Raw genomic sequence first — 21,177 nt, 5'->3', positions numbered from 1 at the left:
AGCCCCCAGCCCCTGCCCACAGCAGTTTGTTGCTGTGCTTATATGACAAAGAGCACCACGGCTGAGCGCTAGGATAGCGCTGGGTTTGCTGGTGGGTTCCAGCACCTATCAGAGTGAACAAGCGGTCTTGAACAAGGCACTTAACCCCTCTGAGTGTTTGCTCCCAACTGAAATGGGATAGTAGTCATTGCTCTGACCTCTGCAGCTGTGGGGAGGCAGCGGGGTCCTGCACGCACCCTCTTAGGACTGCCTGCCAAGCATTCGGTGAGTGGCCCTCTGCAGATTCTACTGTGAGTTACATCTCTGCACAGACCCTCGCTAACTTGAGGGCTCTGTAAGGGTGGGGCTGGCTGGTGCCCCCTGCCTCCCAGCATCACCACACAGTCGAGCCCACACTGAGTGGCTGCTCAGGACCCCAGTGCTGACTCAGGGCCCAAGCAGTCAGTCTCCATTTCATCTACAGAGTGGCCACAGTCACTTTCCCTTCAGCTCTCTGCGCCTACGGATGGTGCGGGGAAGAGAGGCAGAAGCTGACCCCTCCCTCTTCTGTGCCCTAACATCGCCCTTCCTGCCTGTTCTCCCAGAGCTGCCCATGGCCCTGGCCCAGTGCACCCCTGGGGCAGCAGGTCCCCAGACTCTTGGAGTCAGGGAGCTCCGTGTGCAAAGGGAGGAGTGAGGCTGTGGAGAAGGAGGGTACTCCGGGCAGAAGGGCTGGAGGAGACGAAAGTAGTCTAACATGGGAGGCAGGAGTGGGGAGGGAGAAGCTGGGGATGTCTGCAGGAACTGACTGAGTTCTTGGTGAAAAGCCGAGAGGTTGGGCACATCAACCAGGGTGCCAGGCAATGGAGCTCAGGCTCTACTTGCAGGCAATGGGGAGCCACTGAAGGCTCTTGAGCAGAGGTGTAACATGATCAGATGTGCAGATTGAGGAAGATTGTTAGGGCTATGAGGAAGATGAGCTGGGAGTAAGAGGCTAGAAGCCGGGAGCCCAGGAAGGAGCTGGTGCAAGGTCAAGGTTGGAGGTGGTGAGGCCTGACTTCAGGCAGTGGTGAAGGGACTGGGAGAAGTAGGTGGACTGGAGAGCTATACAGGGGGGCAAACCGGCAGGAGCTGAGGAGGAGGGAGAGGGCCACTGCCTTTGTCCCCATCAGGCTCGGTTCTCCCAGATCCGGAACACTGGTGGGAGACAGGTTCGGCAGAAGATAATGAGTGGGACTGAGGTGCCTGGAGAGAGTCCAGTGGGCTGTCTTCTCTCCACACTGGAGAAGGACAGAAGAGCACAATCCATGCTTTGCGTGGGCTAGCCCCCAAATGGAGCGGTGTCTTGACCATTTACTTCACCACAGGGATCAAAGCACAGGAAATCAAGATGCCTGGAATGGGGAGAGGATTTGAAGTCGAATCCACCCTCCCATGCAGCCCAGGAGCCCCTTCTGCGCCGTCTTTGGTGGACGACACTCTGCTTGGATTCCCCACAGTGCGGGGGCGCTCCTGGCCATCGGACGGGTCCTTCTGACTCCTACAGCAAAAGCTGCCAGGAGGCAGGGGGTTAATGAAGCCTCCTCCAGCATCTCTTTAATTGACTGCAAAACCTTGCTTCCAGACCACTCACTTAGCACTTCTAATTAATTGGGGCTTCTTGCCTGATCTAAGAGATGATTTGATACCCCTCCGAGGACAGTGTTTTCTCAGCTAGGATCCTCCAGCAGGAGCCATCGCTACACACCAGCCTCTCTGTGGGCACTGACCTGAGTGTGAATGCAGACTCCTGCCTCCTTTCCTCTCCATGTGTGCTCGGGCACAGAGATGGAACATGGTACAGACTTGCTGGGTGGGGCCAGAGCTGATGTTACCCTCTTCTTGGATCCAGGTCCAGGGTGCCCACCCCATCCCGGGGCAGGCCCAGTGGTCTCCAGCTCTCAGCCACATCAACCCCTGGCTGCTCTCGGAATGAGAGGCACTGGGCACGACCCTGCCTCCATGAGGGTCAAGAGGCCCACCCTAAAGTCCATAAGTTGGGGAGCAAAGGGAAGAAGGGCAAGGGGGCCTCCACTTACTAGGCCCCCACAATAGGCCATCCACAGGGCTGTTGCTTGAAAGGCCCCACCTCTGTCCATCCTGACAGGAATCTGTGAAGTCAGGATTATGCCCGTTTTACACATGAGAACACCGAGGCTCAGAATTAGAGGCATAAAATGGGAATGAGCATAAGCTTTGGTTTTCAGACAAACCTGTCTTTGAATCCTGATTCTTTCTGTCTGGTCTTGGGCAGATGACTCAGCTGCTCTGAATCTTGGTTTCCTTATCTTTTTAAAAAGCACTGATATAATAATGTCTAACCCCAGCACCACCACCAAGGTCGTTGAGGTTATTAAATAAAATAATGTCTGTAGATCCCCTAGCACAGTGCCTGGCACATAGCAGGTACTTAAAACATGACTGCCATTACTATGAAATGCTGCTATTACTATGGCAAGATTGAAGACCAGATGAGTAGAGGAAAGGAGAGAGAAGATGTGGAAAGGATAAGGAGAAGATTAGTTTCAATAAAAATCCTCAAGTCATCCAAACAGTAAATTGGGAAGCCTGAATTTAAAACCAAATCTGTCTCCTGTCTTTTCGCTGTGACACAAGGCAAGCTGAGAGGCAAGGGTTGCAAGACAGAAGGGGGACAGAAGGGAATAACTGTCTCTTCCAGGAAGCTCTCTTCAGCTCAAAAGAGACTTAGCAATGCCTATTAGGTATCTGTTGCTGCATAACAAATTACCCCAAGACTTAGCGGCTTAAAGCCATAAACATTTCTTTTCTCTCACAGTTTCTGAGGGTCAGAAATTCTGGAGTGGCTTGACTGGGTAGTTCTGGATTGGGCTTTCTCATGAAGTTGCCATCAAGATGTCAGCTGGGGCTGCAGTCTCATCCGAAGCCTTGACTGGGGCTGGAGGATCCACCTCCAGGATGGCCTGGTCACATTGCTGGCAAGCTGGTGCCAGCTGCTAGCAGGAGGCTCTCTTCCTGGAGGGCGTCTCTGGAGGCCTTCTTGAGAGTCCTCACAATATGGCAGCAAGCCTGCCCCAGACTGAGCAATCCAAGAGAGCAAGGTGGAAGCTGCAACATCTTTTAAGAGCTAGCCTCAGAAGCCACACGCCATCACCTCCACACAGTGTTCTGTTGGTTAACAGACCAGGTCTCATTAAATGTGGGAGGACACTACACAGGGCATTAACACCAGGAGGGAAGATCATTGGGGGTTGGAGGCCATCGTGGAGGCTGCCACCTCACAATGCCTACCTCAGCCCACCTGCAGCCCCTACTCAGCAAACACTCCTCCACTCATCTATGCACATCCTCTTTCCCTCCAGCCTTCAGCAAACCCTTCCCAAAAGCCATCCCCACCCCAAACCCTGGGTGAGGTGCTGCTTTTCAGACCTGGGTGTGACATGGTCATGGGAGCTCAGAGTCCAGACATGCAAACCAACGCACAGCAGGGCATCAGGAGCAAACATTTGGATTTTTCCCCAGACCCGGTTCCAACCCTGCCTTGTTACCTTGAAGCCATTTGACCTGGAGCATATTATTTTCCCCTCAGGGCCTCCGTACAAAAGGATAATAATACCTGCACTGCCTACTTATTGCAACCAGTGCATTAAAGGGCCCAGCACATAGCAAGTTAGAAATAAATGACGACTAATACTATTAATATTACAGCTCTAAATAAATGGAGATCGCACTCCCAAACCTGGCCAGCAGTCGCCTTTAGGCTTCCTCTGCCCCATAAGAGAAGGCTGGGTTCTTGGGCCCCAAGGCCAGACCCGGCTCCTGCCTGCCACCTCCTCCAAGGCCTGGCCGAGCCTTGCTATGGCTCCAACAGCCAGAGGCTCCCTGGCTGCCAGCCCTAATCAGCAGCTCCAGCCGAGACCTCAAATTGATTTGCCGTCGTTTAGCTGGGAAGCAAGAGCTCTTCTTGACTCGCAGCCAAAATCCATTTTGTGAAAGCAAAGTAATCACCTCCGTGGCAGGTGTCCAGAGGATGTGATAGAGATCGAGGACAAAAAGTCTCCATCCTACCACCAGAGCCCAAGCCTCACTGCCGCTGTCTTAGGGCCCCCTCCCTCCTCCTGCTCATGTGTGGGCTGCTGGGTGGGTCCTTTCGAGGCGGCCCGTGCGCCTCACGTGCTCTAATGCAGTGAGTGGCTCTCAAACTCTGCAGCAAGTGGAACAACCTGGGGATGCTTAAAAGATACCACTGCCTGGCCAGGCCCCTCGACATTCTGATTCAGTTGGTAAGGGGTGCACCCTGGGCATCGGGGTTCTTACAGGCTCTCCGGGTGGTTCCAATGGGAGCAAAGTCGGGGAACTGCTAGTCTAATGCACAGAGCGTTGGCCTCCCCTGGCTGCGTGCAGCGCTGCATTACTCAGCCCTCAGCAATGTCTCCTGAGTGCGTACAGGTGCCAGGCACTCTTAGGAGCTGGAGACATCACAGAGAACAAAGAGGTTGCCCTCATGGAGTTGACGTTCCAGCAAAGGACACGGACCAGGAACAAAAGGATAAGTAAAATATATAATATGATAGATAAGAACAAGTGTTTGAGAAGTCACATGTGGCCAAAGTCACTTTTGTTTGCCTCCTGGGTCACCCACACACCAGCACCTGCACCGTCTGTCTACTGCTGTCAGTTTCTGGTCCCCAGCCCAGATCCAGACAGAGTCTTCACTTCAGCCATTCAGTGACCCAGCTCACACAATGACCCCCACCCGGGCCACACCCTGAGCCCAACACCAAGCCCAGAGTGAGGCAGACATGCCCTCAGTCTTGATAGTCCCTGGTCATTTGCTCAGGCCTCAAATTCTCCCGGAAACCCAGCACTTCGTGTGGGAAACGAAGCCTCTCTAGGCCTGCACAGCTCTCTTCTCTGCAGCTTCTCTACAGAACCCACTGGGCTTTCTAAGGATTTTTACTACTAGGATCTAGAGGCACAAGAAAACAGATGAACTAAACAGATGGGAAAGGCCCGAGTGGTAAGGTTGTTGACGCTGGAAGGCCCCTTAGAAAACATCCCATCTCACCCCCTCACTTCACAGCCAGGCCCGGAGAAGTTAATAATTAACTTGCTCAAGGTCACACAGCAAATCAGCAGCAGAACCAGAATCAGAGTCCGGCCCCCTGTCATCCAGTCCTCTCTGCTGCCCCATACTGCCTCCCTAAGAGAGTGCAGGGAGAGCTACCCACTGGGGAAAACAGCCCCCAGGATTTCCCTCGGGAATCCACTCTTCCCTGTTCTCTCCCCACAATTTGGGTGAAATCCAGTCAGCTCAGCACCAGGTCTCCCTCAGCCCCAGGATCGGGTGGGGCTCGACTGCAGACCCAGGGGAGGCAGGGCAGGCAGTGAGACTTGCTGAGACCCAGCAGTTGCTCTGGTGTATTTAATCTGGGGACCAGGGGGCAGGAGTGGCTGCTGCCATGTTGCCATCTCATGTGGGCTGAGGATGAAGCCAACCCGGATGGAGAGGAGATTTGAGAGATGAAAAGAAATGGAGTTGTGGGACATCCTTTGATCCTCCACCACCTGGAGGAACTCTTACCTTGGGGCTTTTGGTTTCATCAGTCAATAAATCCCCCTTGTGCTTAAAGCCAGTTTGGGTTGGGTTTCTGTCACCTGTAGCTCTGACCATGACAGACAGGAGTCCCTTTCTGGCTCTCCCAGCACCTTTCGTACCCGCTCACTGACCCCCACTGTCCTTTTGCCCCTGGTGTCCTCTCTTCTTAGAGGTTCACAGAGCACGGTCCCTCTCCCCACATGGCACTGCTTCTCCAGCTCCCTGCACCCGCCCTCGAAGATGCCCATGTCCTAATCCGTGGACCTTGGGAACATGCTGTTAGTTGACATGGCAAAGAGGAACCCAGGCTGCAGAAGAAATTAAGGCTGCTATTAACTGATCTGAAAATAGGAAGATCATCCTGGATTATCTGGTTGGGCTCAATGTAATCCCCAGGGTCCTTAAACCCTGGAGGGAGGCAGAAGGGCGAGCCAGAGAAATGGTAGAGTGAGAAAGACTCAGCCCAATATTGCCAGCTTTGAAGACGGAGAAAGTCAAGCCAAGGAAAGCGGAAATGGTCCCAGAAGTTGGAAAAAGCAAGGAAATAGATGTTCCTGTAGAGCTTCCAGGAGGAGCCCAGCCTGCCCACACTTTGACATTAGCCCAGCAAGACTGAACCCCGTCAGATTTCTGATCTCCAGAATTGTAGGAGAAGAAGTTTGTGAAAACAAAGCCACTATGCTTGTGGTCATTTGTTACAGCAGCAACAGGAAACTAGTACCCACATCAAAAGACCCACACGTGGGCATTTGGGAGACTGGTCGACATTTCACTTCTTCCTCAGCCCCGGCTGAGCATCTACCACATACCGGACTCCGAGCTGGATGCTGGAAACAGCAAGCCCAACAAGGCAGCCACGCCCGGCTCTCCAGGCTCCCACTGCCAGCTAGGGGCAGGGGACAGATCTGCAGTCAACTCTGATATAGAGTGCCACGTGCCGTGACGCAGAAGCGCGTGGGTTGCTACAAGAGCCCACAGCAGAGACACCTAAACCTGCTGAAGTCAAGGAGGGTGCCATGTTCAGGAAGCATTTCCTGGAGGAGTCAAAAGCTGAGCTTACTTGGCTGAAATTTACATCCAAAGGTGGGGAAAGGCATTCCAGGGAGAGGGAACAGCATAAGCAAAGGCTCAGAGTGTGAGGGAGCATGGCATTTTGTGGGAACTGGAGCATGCCAAGGGTTGGAGGGGATGCAGAAGCAGAAGTTGCAGCAGGGGCCAGGCCACACAGAGCCCAGACTGCAAGGATATGGAGCGTAGACTTCATCCACAAGTACTGAGGAGCCATGGAGAACTTTAAGCAGGAGAGAACGGGACAGGCAGCATGGAGGGTCAACCAGCGGCTCAGGGACCAATGTGGAGACTCCAGAAAAGAAGGAAAAGTGTGTGAACGCGGGCACAGCAGTGGGGAAGAGAGTGGAGGGAGACAGTGGAGAGCTAATGAAGGAGGAACAGGCCGGGTGTGGCTCGCCCACCGGGGTCAGGGAGGGAACAGAGCTGGCAACGACTCTGCGTTTTCTGGCCTGGGCTCGTGGGCGGACAGTGGAGCATTTCTCTGAGAGGGGGTGCCATGGAGGCGGGGCGAGTTGGAGGTGGGAAGAGGCAGAGGCTCCAGGGCCCGGGAGCATCCCCAGGGTAGTCCTGGAGGCAGCTGCTCAGCAGAGTCTCGGGTAGAGATGGGACTTTGAGTCATCACTGCTCAGCTTTAAGGCCCTACAAGCTGAGAGCCAAGGGGCTGGTGGGAAGGGAGAGGAGAAGAGGCCTGGGGAACTCATCGCTCCACAGATCTCTCTACACAAGAAAAGAGAAAATGATGCAGCCCACAGTCGAGGAGCAGGAGGACGCCTCAGCACCACGGCAGAATCGGCAGGATTCCCAGAGACAGACAGGACAGGGAGTGAGCGTCCCGTGGACACCACAGCTCCCAGCCCTGCCACCACGGTAGCCAAGGAGTCCCCAGGGTGGGGGCGCAGCTTGGAGGGGCCCAGGGATGATCCAGCTCCCTGTCTGCGTCCAGGGATACCCAGGACACCATCCCTGCTGCCAGGGAGGGGCCTGCACCATGGTGACCTCAGCCCTCCCCTCATATAATGAGAAGGGGCTCCCTGGTCCAGACAGAGGCAGAGCCAACCCCACCCCACCCCCCTACTCCCACAGTTGTTTTCTTCCCCGCCCGCCCAGCTCACCATCCTAGGGAGCATTTAATAACTAGCTGCCAAGTCCCCCTGGGGACAGACTAATGAAGCCGCCTCCCGCAGCTTGGGCTCTGAGCCTCGCCCCTCCCCGCCTACTCCCACCCTCCTGTCCCTCTCTTGAAAACTCCCACCGTCCCCATTGGAGCTTGGGGGCCTCCATCTGGGCCCCAAATTGCTTGGCTTGAGAGGAGAAAGGGAGCCCCACACCCTGGGAAAGGCCACAAGATGAGGGAACTGTCTGGGGCAGGAAATCCTGGGGCTAGAAAGTGAAGCCCCTGCCTGGGCCTCATATGTGAGTGTCCTCAGAACATTTGCGGAGTGGCTGCAGGTGACAAGCAGCATGGCCCACCTGCCATTGTTTCTCAGGGGCATAGGGCTGCAACTGGGTCTCTGGCCCGAGGGCCAAAGGGACCCCAGCTTGGAAGAACTGGGGCTTGGATGTCAAATGGACATCACTACCTTCCACAGTGTGTGACCTTGGGAGAAGCTTCCTAACTTCCTGGAGCCTTGGTTCTCTCGTCTGTAAAATGGGGGCGATGATACCCCCTCACGCAGGGAGGATGAAAGGAGGTCACGTATGTAAAGTCTTGACACGGGGCCTGGGGCACAGAATGTTCACAGTAAATTATGTGCCAGAATGTTTCCAATTGCACTCCTTGGCAAGATGAGGTGTCCAATCAGGATGTGGCGGTTGCCCTGGAAACACAAATTTCTCTGTACAAAGGGTCAGCAGATGCCATGGGGGCTGGACTCCCCTCTCTGGCTTCCCCTAGGCTGGTTCTGTCCCTCTAGGGGTTGGTACTGTTTTGTAAAACCTTTTCCTCCTCTTGCTTAATCACTGCAGGTCCCTGGAGGGCCTCCTCAGGTGAGTGGATTGTTGCGCCCATACACGCGGAAGCTCAGACCCTTCCATTACACCTCCTTACTCCAAACCACAATCAGGACCGCACCAGGGAGAGACAGTGCTGCCCCTCCACCCACAGGGCTGACCCGGACCACGCCCGGATCCTGGCCCAGCTCCCCCACAGTCAGGGGCTATTGTGCTCCCATGCATGCTGCCGCCCGGCTGGATGCCCTTCCCTAAAGGGCTCCACCAGGACTTTGCTGATGGCCCAGCGCAGGTGCCCAGGCTCCCCTCAGCCCCCGGTCATAAGAGACCAATGGACAGGTCTGTCTCCTCAGACCAGGCAGGGGCTCCTCTGGGGTTCGATGAGGAACCCCAGTCAAGTTTGCTAGCCAGCCATCTCCCCTTCTTCTGGGTGCAGGACCCTAATATTACTTTGGGGACCACCCTCTTCCACTCTCAGCCCTTGCAGTTCTGGCTCCCCCGCCTCCAGGTGTGGCATTGACCCAGATTTGATCCATGAGAGGGCCACACTGCCCAGCCGCTTGATTGGTTCAGGCATGGTCACAGGACCCAGGTGTGACCAGTGGGAGGACCACATTCCCCTAGCCACAGTGATTGGCTTAGCAAAGCCCTCGTGACACAGGTCTGACCAGTGAGAAGACTACCTGGGACTTCAGCTGGAAGCACTGGGAAGGAGGCTCCCGCACTCCTGTGCAGTGGCAGAGCTGGCCCGATGAGGGCCTGGAGCAGCCAGCAGCCAGCTATTTTGTCACCCTATGGGGAAAACCCACCTGGGAGGGAATCCCGCACAGAGGAAAGCAGAGCTGAGTGATGGTGAGAGATGCAGGTTTGAGCCCTTGAGCACCAGGCAATCTTCTCTCCTCCTTGCCAGGGCAAGGCCACCCCACATTCACAGCAACCCGACTTATCAGCCCTGAGGGACAACATGGATGAATCTTGGGGGCAAGAGCACTCGCATTTTGAGGTGAATGTTAACCACTGGGCTCAGAGTCGGACAGAACTGGGTGTGGGTCACAGCTCTGCACTCCTGCATGCTTGACCTTGGGCAGGCTACAGCTTCTGTAGGAAACTCAGTTATATCCTCTTTGAAATGGAGTTAGCACCTGAAAGCAAGCCAGGAGACTCTATGCTCTTTCCTGTGTTAGAATGTACTCCCACTTCTCCAATTTGTGAACTCCTACTAAGCCTTCAAAACCCCACTCAGCATCACCTCCAAGCAGTCTTATTCCCTCCACTATGCCCCCGCAGAAATAATACATATTGAGTGCTTACTATATGCCAGGCATTGTGCTGTTGTATTTAACCTGTGCAATAACCCTAAAAGGTAGAGACTAAAATATCCCTGTTTTGTAAATGAGACATCAAAACTCAAAGAGTTTAATTAACTTACCCAAGATCATGCCCTCCACTCTCTTCTTATACTTGTTATATACATGACAAGACTCTGAACTCCTGAACCTTGTTCATCCCTGTGTCCCTATCCCCTCACCAAAGAGCCTTTTTGCCAGACTGAAGCATCCACGCACGTGCTGACGAAGAGAAACTTGTAAATACTTCTCCGACCCATCTTGTCCCCTTGCCTCCAACCTGCTTGTCCCCACCCTAATGCCTTAGGCCCTGGCATTCACTGAGTGTCCCCAGGATATAGTGGCAGGGCTGAAATCAATTGCTCCCAGATGCCCACTGGGTATGCAAAGAGGAAGCTGGACTTCAGTTAATGGAGAGCCCAGCCCCTCTGGAGGGCCAACGTCTCTGCAGATTTGGAAATATCTGCTAGACACATCATTAGGTGATCAAAGCAAATGCAGAGCCTATTATAAATGAAGTAGTGTTGAAGGTGTATCTATTCATATTTGTTTGTATCTGCATTAAAAAAAGCTGGAAGGATACACAAGAATCTAATACAAGGGTTTATTTGTGGAGAGGGGTTGAGAACAGAGTGGATGGCGACAAGTGTGGGAGTTAAACTATTCATTTTATACTGTTTTGTATTGTTTTGATTTTTGAACCATAAGAATCTATTATCTATTTAAAATAAACAAATACAAGATTTTTAAATAACAAAAGATGAAAGCCCCACTCATCTCCATCTAACTATTGCCATGCAAAGATGTGGGCTCTGTGTTGCTGGAGTTTGCAATTATTCAGAAGAAACCAGAATACAGGAGTTTAAGATGAAATAGCCCAATTTTTAAATGTTGGTAATTACTATATTTCATCAATACTAACCAACCCATATTTTCACATATTAATGTCACTGAAGATGGGGTTCATCTTACAACTGCAGGCATGTCAGAGTTTGTGAGCTTTTTCCCCTTAATGGTGCATAAAAGAGAGATGCACCTTGCAATCAGCCTCATAGTACAGTTGATGAAATAATACAATAATAGTAGCGTAAACAAGTGTTTTCAAACATCTTCCAGCCAAAGAGAACACACGTGAGAGCCAGGTAGCCTCAGAGGCTGCTGGGCTTGCCCCTCAGCCGTCCAGCTCCTGGCTGCCTTGTCCCGTGGAAGACAACATGGCCAGGTCCTCAGCCCCTCTGGGTCCTCACTGGGGCGGGGCCATCAGACACCACCCAGGGCCCAGCACTGCAGCTAGCAAAAGGAAATGCTAATAAATATGCATTGAATGGATGCAAGACAGGCAGAGGAAATGATCTAGAGACAAACTGGAGTTGGAGATGACCTCTCAGTCCACCTGGACTTGGCCTCAGTCCCTGGACCCACCCTGATGCACCCTGATGCAAGAGGAGGAAAAGGTTTTACAAAACAGTACCAACCCCTAGGGACAGAACCAGCCTAGGGGAAACCAGAGAGGGGAGTCCAGCCCCCATGGCATCTGCTGACCCTTTGTACAGAGAAATTTGTGTTTCCAGGGCAACCGCCACATCCTGATTGGCCTGTGGCCAGGAAGCCACTTGTAGACATATGAGACATTCTTGAACTTAGCACATGCCTCCACATAGGCAAGACAAGTCCCTGCCCTTCCACCTCTAGATGGAATGGAAGAGGTCTTCCAAGGTGGAGATGCCACGGAGATCTGTTTTTTACTAGCGTCTGCTCTCCTTTATTTTGCTCACAGCATCTAGACTTTCCTGTGGGAAACCTCCTCTCCTCAACTTCCCTCCAAGAGAGGCTGACCTCATCCCCTCAGCTCTAGGGATAGACAAGTGACTCAGGCCTGGCCAATGAGTGTCAGCCCTGGAATTTATCACTGTGGGGTTTTGGGCCCACTCTTTCTGCCAGTGTTGCTTAACTGTCGGGATGTAGGCCTGGAGCTGGTGGGGGCCATCTTTAGCTTCACAAGGGCTGACCACCTGAGACTGAAGTAACACAGAGAAAATTAGGACTTTGAGGTAGAGAGACAGGTGTGTGTGTGTGGAGAGAGAGAGAGACTGAGACTCATCCTGATGATACACTTTGAGATTCTGGATCCAGACATTCCTGAAGTCTAATCCCACCTTCCAAATTATGTGAACAAGTAAATTCCTTTGATTACTTACATTATTTTTTTAGTTAAGGTTTTATCACTTGTAAATATCCTCAAATAACCAGTATCTGGTTAAAGTAGTATCTAAACATAAATAATATATAAATAATTTATGTAAATAATATAAATATAAATAAATGTAATAGCTACCATTTATGGAATCCTTATCAGTATTCAAGCACTAGCTAAGGACTTTTTATCCGTATCTTGCAGATAGTGAACTCATAGGTTTTGGGGTGGATACTGTGCTACCCCACCAGGTCCCCCTTCAGGAATAAAGGACCTATTACTCCAGCCACAGGATGTGCCACCATCAGACAGCTCTCAGCCACAGTACCTTCAGGGATTGCCTCAGCAGAAGAGGACCACCTCACCCAAGGTGAGACCTTGTTCCCAGGGCTGCCTACATTCAGTAAGTTATCAACACAGGGGTATAAAGGCCAGGGCCTTTTGCCGCAACTCAGAACAGTTCTAAAACATCATAACTCACCTCAGGGTCAGCTGAAGCTTCAATTGGCAGTGTTTGGCAACTTGACTTCCTCTGCTCGGTCCTGCTTCTGTCCCTTCCCTCCCACAGGTGTTGATCCTGAGAAAATTCTGAATAAGTATCCGGCACACTGACTTCTGTCAGTCTGCTTTCCGGGAACCCAACCTCTTACGTACAGTTGGTACCAAAAGTGGGTCAGGAAAGCAGACACGGATGAGAGCTGGGAGCTGAATCACCTGCTGCCCAGCTGGCAAGGAGGCCCCCATCACAGAGAGCCCCTGGCACGGGGGATGGACTAGGACGGCAGACTGGTGAAAGAGAATCCATAACTGGGAAGATGTATTTGAGAAATATGGAGGAAACAGTAACTATGAGGACAATTGAATTGAGTGGATATTGTTCAACCCAATTGCTCTGGAGACAGGTAACAAAGAGCTGAGCGTAATTAATCAGCAATTAGAAGCTAGATGTGGAAGCCAGAGAGGCTGTCATCTCCTGCCTCAGGAGGGCACAGCAAGTGGAAACTCGGCCCAGGCTCCAAAGAGGGTTCAGCTCCAGCCAAGGCAGGTCTGCTGTGCCAGGGTCAGGGCTCTGGCCAGTAAGGAGTGGAACCCTGACACAGGGCGTGGGGACGTGTGGGTGGAAGTCCCACAAATGACTGACTCTCCAGGTTCCCCCGAACCTCTGAGCCTGCTGGGGGCTAGCACTCCCTCCTTGCCTGAAGACTGCAGAGCTTCTCCCGCTCAAGACAATGGATCCCCACCCAGGATCTGTCACATTTCTCCTGCTGCCGTCGGGCCAATAACTAGGGTTAAGTCACAACGTGAACCAGCTGTGGGCCTGTAGGGCCTGATGTCAAAAGATGGGGGCTATACCCCAAAGGAGCTGCAGGCCCTCGTCAACACGGGACCGGAATCAGAGGGTGTTTGATCAAGGGGGCCAGAAGGTCAGGTTGGAGGAGGGAGCGTGTATCAACTTGGGAGCACCCCCCAGGACACGGGCTTTAATGCCCTCACCAGTTCCCCAGGAGATAGTGTGGACACACTACTGCAATGGCACCTAGAAGCAGGGAAAAAGCAGTGGCCCACGCCAAGGGAGAAGTGCCACGGCAGATGGCAGAAGAAGGGACTGAAAAACTCCGGAGTGGGCACATGGGAGGAAGTGTACTAGGTGAGGCTGGAACCTGCCCCCAGAGGCCGACAGTGCACACAGGACCCAGAGGACACACCACTCAGCAAGGCCCCCAGCATCACTTGGAAGTTCAATAATGGCTCTTCTCGTAGGCCAGGCTGGTGGTAGGAGACGCCGCCGTAGAATTGAGCTGACTCTTAACAGTGGGGGGATAGGGCTCTGAGAACAGAGAAGCCATCTGAAAGCAGGAAGATGCAATTTTGTGATGAGTGGTAAGATGACGGAGCACCGGGGGAGCCTGACCTGCAGAGAGCTACGGAGTTACTAAAACATGGCATCCCTACAGAAAACAGAGATGGGCGGCCAACCAGGGTCCTACTCCATCTACACAATCAGAAAATCAAGGATGGTAGTCAGGAGGCTGAAGAGAGTCCCCCCAATATTAAGTAATACTCCCTTCCCCAGTGTCACACCTGAGCAGGGTTTGAACCTAGAACTCAATGGTTGAAGGAAAGCCCAAGAGGAAGGACCCTGCAATGATACACAGCAGTGATCCCCTAGTCCTCCCCAAAATCACTCAGGCACTGAAGACTGGGGAAAGAGGAATGCCCAAGTATTCTAGAACAGTTAGACACAGAATTGAAGTTCACATTGATCCCTGGAAACCCAAAACATTATCATGACCCCTGCTAAGGGGACGAGGTGAGAAATGGAATTCTGGCCCAGGCCCAGCTCACAGTGGGTCCAGTGGGCCCTACCTGTGGTCTCCAAATGTATGGTCCGAACAGACATACTTAGTAACTCCCCCCCGCCCCATCCAGTGAGGTAAGATCTGTCATAGTGGGAAGACTGAGTGGAGGTCTCTGACACGGCCCCTTCTGGCCAAGATGGTAAAACAAAAGCACCATGACATCCCCAGGGAATGGCAGAGATTAGCGCTGTTCTCAAAAATCTGAAAGATGCAGGGGCGGGAATTCTTATCATAGCTCCATGTGATTCACCAATCTGACCTCCATGGAGACCAGATGAATCCCATGAGAATCGATGGGACCACAGACTCCCAGAAATGCAACACAGAGCAGCCCCAACTGCAGCCACCTTGCCAGGTGTGGTCTTGCTGCTAGAGCAGATTAACATGAGCTCAGGTAGGCATTATGAAGCCATGAATTTGCTAAACGTATTTTCTTCCATCCCAACCAAGGAAGAGAATCAGAAACAGTACACATTCACAAGGGATAGATGACAATATACATTCCCCCAATGGGGATAGTCTGATATCCGAGGAGATCAGGACCATCGGGACATCCCACAGAGCATCACACTGACCCATTACACTGACGACATCGTGCCGATCGGGCAGGTGAACAGAGGTACCTAGCATGCTGAAGGCCGAAGGGTGAGAGAAAAAAACAATGAAGATCCAGGGGCCCACCAGATCAGTACAATGTCTAGGAATCCAGTGGTCTGGTGAGTACTAGGACATACCTCCAAAGTAAAGACAAATTATTTCATATTTCATCTCCCGTCATGAGGAAGAGAGCACGTCTGACAGGTGGGTCTGGAGGCAACGTATCCAAACCCGGGAGTATTGCTCTAACCCCATGTGCCAGATGACATGAAGGGCTGCCAAGGGCCAGAGCGAGGAAGCACACTGCAGAAGGTTCAGGCTACCGGGACCATCAGCCCTGTCGCTTGGGCCATACGACTCAGCAAAGCCTGTAGAATTGGACATATGAGTGATAGGAAAGGATGCTGTGTGAAGCAGGGCACGATCCAAGGAAAGAATCACAATGGAGACCGCAAGGATTTGGGAACAAGTGCATATAATTTGCAGCAAAGAATTATACACCTTTTATTATACACACAGGCTGTGGTGTGCTCCCGGCACTGGTAGAGACAGAGCACCCTGCCATGAGACACCGAGGGGTCATGCACCCAGAACTGCCCATCATGAGCTGGATCTGTCAGACCCACCAAGTCAGAAAGTGGATACATCCTGGACTGAGCGTGAGCAGGACTCGAGTTAACCAGCAAGCTGCACCAGCAGGTAGCCCAGACCCCTCGCCGCCTACCACTGATGCACCAGCACCTTCAGCTCATATAAATGGCCATGCTGGGGGATCCTGTGCCGCTGGCTGAGGCGGAAGATAAAACCTGAGATTAGTTTGGCTCAGTATGTGGCAGATGACTACGGTGGACCCCTCCACCCCGGGAAAACCAGGAAGAGAGACATGTTCCAGATATAGATTTGTCTTTCCTGCCGCTATGGCCTGAAAAGGGCATGGTGTGCAGGGTCTCAGTCCCCATAGAGATGTCACCTGAGAATGAGGGGCGTCCATGGTGGGCAGTAGAGGCGGGAGCTGAGGAGTGTCTGCTGCAGCCCTGAGACCACAAAAGCTTCAGCCGTGGGGGCTGGAGTTCACGTACCAGCCTTCCTCTTCAACTTCCCTCCAAGAGGGGCCTCTCCTGGAAGTGGCCCAAGGGGTGGACTCTGTGAGGCACCACCAGGCCCTGCTGTAGGAATAAAGGACTTATTCCCCCAGCTGCAGGGCGTGCTGCTAGCAGACAGGTGTCGGCCCCTCATGCTCCATTCCCAGGGTGACCTACAGCCAATGGCTGATCAACGTGTGTGCAAAGGCCCAGCCCTATTGGGTCAACTCAGGACAGCCCCAAAGGGTCATCTTGTTCTCAGAACTACCCACAGGGCCAGCTGAACTTCCACTGAGACAGCACCATAAGTCAGCTTCTCCCTTTCCCAATCCTGTGTCTGTCCTCTCCCTTCTAAAGATAGGGATCTCAAGAGCATCCCCTAATAAACCCCCACAGGCTGCATCTCAGAGACTTGCCCAAGACCATACACTGAGCGCGAGTGGCAGAGACAAGCCACACACCCACTGCTGTCCTGATCCAAAGCCCGTGCTCCTTCCTCTAGAGCATCAGGCCTCCTTTACCCAGAGACTCCAAAAGTCAGCAGTGCAGGATCCTCTGGATGGTATTCACAGCAGCCAGATTTGGGCTCCATACAGGGGATGTCAGTCCAATTACCTGGCTGCTCCATGGGACTGGTGACTGCTGATGTTGCTGAGTCCCTGCTCATGGGATGGGGAAAGAACAGCAGCCCCAGACCCATCCGAGGCTTCGGGGTCATTCAGATCTGAGCCTCAGCTTCCTAGCTGGGGGCCTTGAACAAGTCGCTCCACCTCCTTGAGCTTCCATTTCCCCAATTCCAAAGTAAAGGGAAAAGAAAAGGTGCACCTGTGCATCTTGCGCAGCTTCAAGGTTTGCATGTGCGCATGGCTCCTGCACGCAGACGCCTCTCTGTGAATGCGGCCATTATTATTCAGGAGCCGTGGAGCTAATTAGCCTCGCTGCTGATGCAACAGGAATTCACAGCGCGGCAACTGGCCTGCGAGGGAAGGAGAGGCTGGAACATCTCATTCTGACAAATGGCTTTTGTTTACCCACGACTGGCAAACAAACACTCCACGACGTGTGGCTAATCACCTAAAAATAACAGCACATATGTTCCCTCAGAGGAGTGTTCCTTGCTAACAAGCACAGTGGCCATGGGGTGCTGGGGGTGGGTGGGGAGGTTCTGCGCTCCTCTCCCTGCCCCCCACGGCCCTGCAAGAGCCACCCGAAGGCTCTGGACACTCATCTTCCTGCTCTCCACATCCAGCCTGCCCCCAGCCCCATCAGTCCCACACAAGTCCGCCCTCCCTTCTGTAGCCCCGACCCCAGCCCCACCCCCAACTGCTGTCCTGGGTCCGGCCTCACTGCTTCTTGCCAGTGCTGGCACCCCAGTCTCCTCACTGCCTTCCCAGCTCCACTCTTCCCACCTCCGCCCCCGCCCCCGCAGAGGCACCCCTGTAACACACAGATCCGACCACGGCTCTCCTTTGCTTAGAACCCTCACGGCTTCCAGTCCTCAAGGCATGCCGATCTCAGTTTCCACACCAACATGGCCTAGCCATCAGCACCCATCCCCTCCTGGCACCCAGAGCACACCTCGAACCCTCCAGCCTCCAGGCCTTTGCAGATGCCGGCAGCAGAGCCGCTTCCATCTACCCACTGCCTCGGTGCTCTCACCCAGCACACGGCTTTCAATGACATCTGTACTGGTAGCAGACAAGTGGAGTCCTCTCCCAGACTCCAGGCCCAAGTGCCCAACTGCATACTTGATATCTCCTCCTGGTTGTGGAGTAGGCCTCACAACTGTGTGTCCAAAACCTAATCATACACACGCACACGCACAGGCTTCTCCTGCCATCCTCTCAACGTTTGCACTTGCTCAGGCCAAAAGCCCTGGAGTCCTCCTGGAACCCTCTCCTTCTCTCCCACCCCACAATGACCCATTAGCAAATGGGGTCAGCTCTATCTTCCAGACACAGGCAGATTCCCCGTCAGCACCTCCACACTGCTGCCCACGCACACCCGGCCCATCCCTGGCCTCTGACAGGCCCCCTGGGTGCTGCCGCTGCCCACTGCAGTCTGCTCACAACACAGTGCCCAGCCAGAGGATCCCTCTAAACCTGCTCAGTCCTATCTCTCCTCCATTCCAGACCTGCAGTGGCTTCTGTTTCAGAGTCAAGCCAAAGTCTTCTGGAAGCCCACAACTACAGTGGTCAAATTCAGCAAATAAAAATACAGGACACCCACTTAAATTTGAATTTCAGAGAAAGGCAAATTTGCATGAGACATACTCATACTAAAAACAATATTTGTTGGGGCTGGCCTGGTAGCACAGCAGTTAAGTTCATACATTCCATTTCGGCGGCCTGGGATTCACTGGTTTGGATCCCGGGTGTGGACCTACGCATCACTTGTCAAGCCATGCTCTGGCAGGCATCCCACATATAAAGTAGAGGAAGATGGGCACGGATGTTAGCTCAGGGTCTGTCTTCCTCAGCAAAAGGAGGAGGATTGGCAGATGTTAGCTCAGGGCTAATTTTCCTCAAAAAAAAAAAATTTTGATGTTTATCTGAAATTCAAACTTAACTAGGCATCCTGTATTTTTCCAGGAGCCAGACCCACAAGGCCCAAGATGGTCTGGGCCTGCCCCCGGCCCCACTATCCACATGGCCCACCACCCTCCCCTGCCCCTGGGCCTCATGCTTTCCCTAGGGCCCAGCAAGCATTCTTGTGCTTCAGGGTCTGCGCACATGTTCCCTCTGCCTGCCAAGCTCTCCCCCAATCACCCATGTGGCTCATTCCCTGCCTCCTTCAGGTTTCTGCTCAAATGGCACCTGTCACCTGCTCTATCCTTCTCCACGGCACTCACCACTCCCACCAGAAAGTCATCTCCCTAAAGGCAGAGATTTTTGTCTGTTTGTTCCCAGCTGTGTCCCCACACTTAGAACAGTGCCTGGAACTTAATAGGTACTCAATAATGTTTTTGTTTTGTTGTGTTTACTGGGAAAGAGTCACTCTGAGCTAACATCTCTTGCCAATCTTCCTCTCTCTCTTTCCTTTTCCTCCCCAAAGCCCCAGTACATACTTGTATATTCCAGTTGTAGGTCCTTCTAGTTCTATGTGAGCCCCTGCCACAGCATGGCTGCTGACAGACGAGGGGTGCAGTTCCATGGGTGGAAACCAACCCCAGGCCGCTGAAGCGGAGCATGCCAAACTTTAACCACTAGGCCATCAGGGCTGGCTCTCAAATGAATAATTGATGCCCCTGCTGTCCCACCCCAGGCCACCTGGCAACTCCTCAGACCACAGGGCCAGCTGCACGTCCTCTCCTCTGTAAGGCTCCGCTGATCACACACATGTGCTCCAGGCAGAGAACGTCACCCCCCGCTGGAGCTCCCAGGGCTGGGGTTGCCCATTCCCACAGCACTGTCTGGCTCTCCTGGTTCATGCCACTCCCACAGCAGCAAAGAACTGCAGGTACGCTGGCCACGTTTCCTAAATTAAAAAGGAAAAAATGTGACAGGGAGAAGCACTGTGTTAATGAGGCCCGTGAGACTGTAGATTTGAGATCAGAATATCTGGAGAGAATCCAGGCTGCAGAGTGCCTGCCATGAACAGCCCGCCTGACTCTGTGTTAGAGCCATTCTCTCTCCCTTTACTGGCATCCCCACTAGACTAGCGGCCCCTCAGAGGTGGGAATCGTGTCCCATTCACCTCTTTCTCCCCAGTGCCTAGTGGATGCCGGCGTTAGGAAACAAACAGAATTCCATTTCTACAAGCAAGGCTCCTTGTAGGGGCTGGTTTGATTCCCACTGTCCCAAAGGTAAAGAGGCTTCCTGTTTAGCACTAGTGGGGAAAGAATGATGAAGGAGAAGCTTTCAAAAGGAGAAGATGAATATGCCACACCCTCCCTCTGGTTCACATTCCACAGAGCACGTCCACGTCCCCATCCTCTCACCAGCCCAGACAGGCCACTATTACCCCTGGTCCAGATGAAGAGACTGAGGCCCAGGGAGATGAACCCACGTGCGGAAGGCTGAGCGGTGAGAGGCGAGAGCAGATGGAGCTGGCATTCGGCCACCACACGGCGCTGCCTCTCCAACTGGCCCAGGGTTAAAATGACAGGGGGAACAAGGTGTGATGTGTCCTGGATTCCTTTTGTGCCCAGTCTGCGAAGGCCTCCTGAGCAGAGAGGAGGGACAGTCAGACTGCACAAGAGGACACTGTCCACGTTAGAGTTGCCTTGCTCCTCCCTTCCCACCGGGCATCTTGGGGGCCTGGCCCAGCTCTCCTCCCACGTCTCCTTTGTTCCCTCTCTGCCTCTTACCATGGTTCCTTTGCCCACACCAGCTTCTGAGCCAGCCCTACACAGGCGCCTGCCCTGAATCATTGCATTTGTCTCCAAATCTTTTTGATATTAATGTCATTCTGTACTAATGAGTCCGGCCCACTTGGTCCCAGCTGGAGCCTCGGATGTCGGCTGATTAATTGGTACAGAGCTCTTGGAAGGAGGCGAGGGGAGGGGCAGGGGAGAGAGGCGAGGCGAGGGGAAGGGAGAGAAGAACGGTTTCCCAAGTAGACGCAGGGTTCCTCTGCTCACCAGTGATGTTGTTCCCCCTACCCTTAAGCCTTCAGCTGGTTATGGGGCAGAAAGCAGAGGACCACTCCCTCCTCGGCCACTTACTGTCGCCAGTTCAGGAGGCACGAGATGCGTGGAGACTGCTCCATGCTGCAAAGGGCTGGCCTGGAGGAGAGCGCGGGTCAGGGGTTGGAAGACCTGGCTTCTGTCTCATCCCAGCCCTGCCCAGAGTTGCCTGGGGCAAGTCATTGGCCTCCCTGAGCCTCATTTTCCTCGTCCATAAAGTGGGGACAAAAATCCACTAGAGCACAGTTTAAAACTCTCAGGTCTGACAGCCTGGCTTCTAATTCTGACTCCCACATTTATGGGCCGTGTGGCCTGGGACCAGCTGCTTCATCTCATCCGCAAAATGGGAGAGTT

This window comes from Equus przewalskii, chromosome 13 (genome assembly GCF_037783145.1).
Source record: "Equus przewalskii isolate Varuska chromosome 13, EquPr2, whole genome shotgun sequence".
NCBI lineage: Eukaryota > Metazoa > Chordata > Mammalia > Perissodactyla > Equidae > Equus > Equus przewalskii.
The sequence above is the reverse complement of the archived record's forward strand: the minus strand, read 5'-3'. Positions refer to the sequence as shown.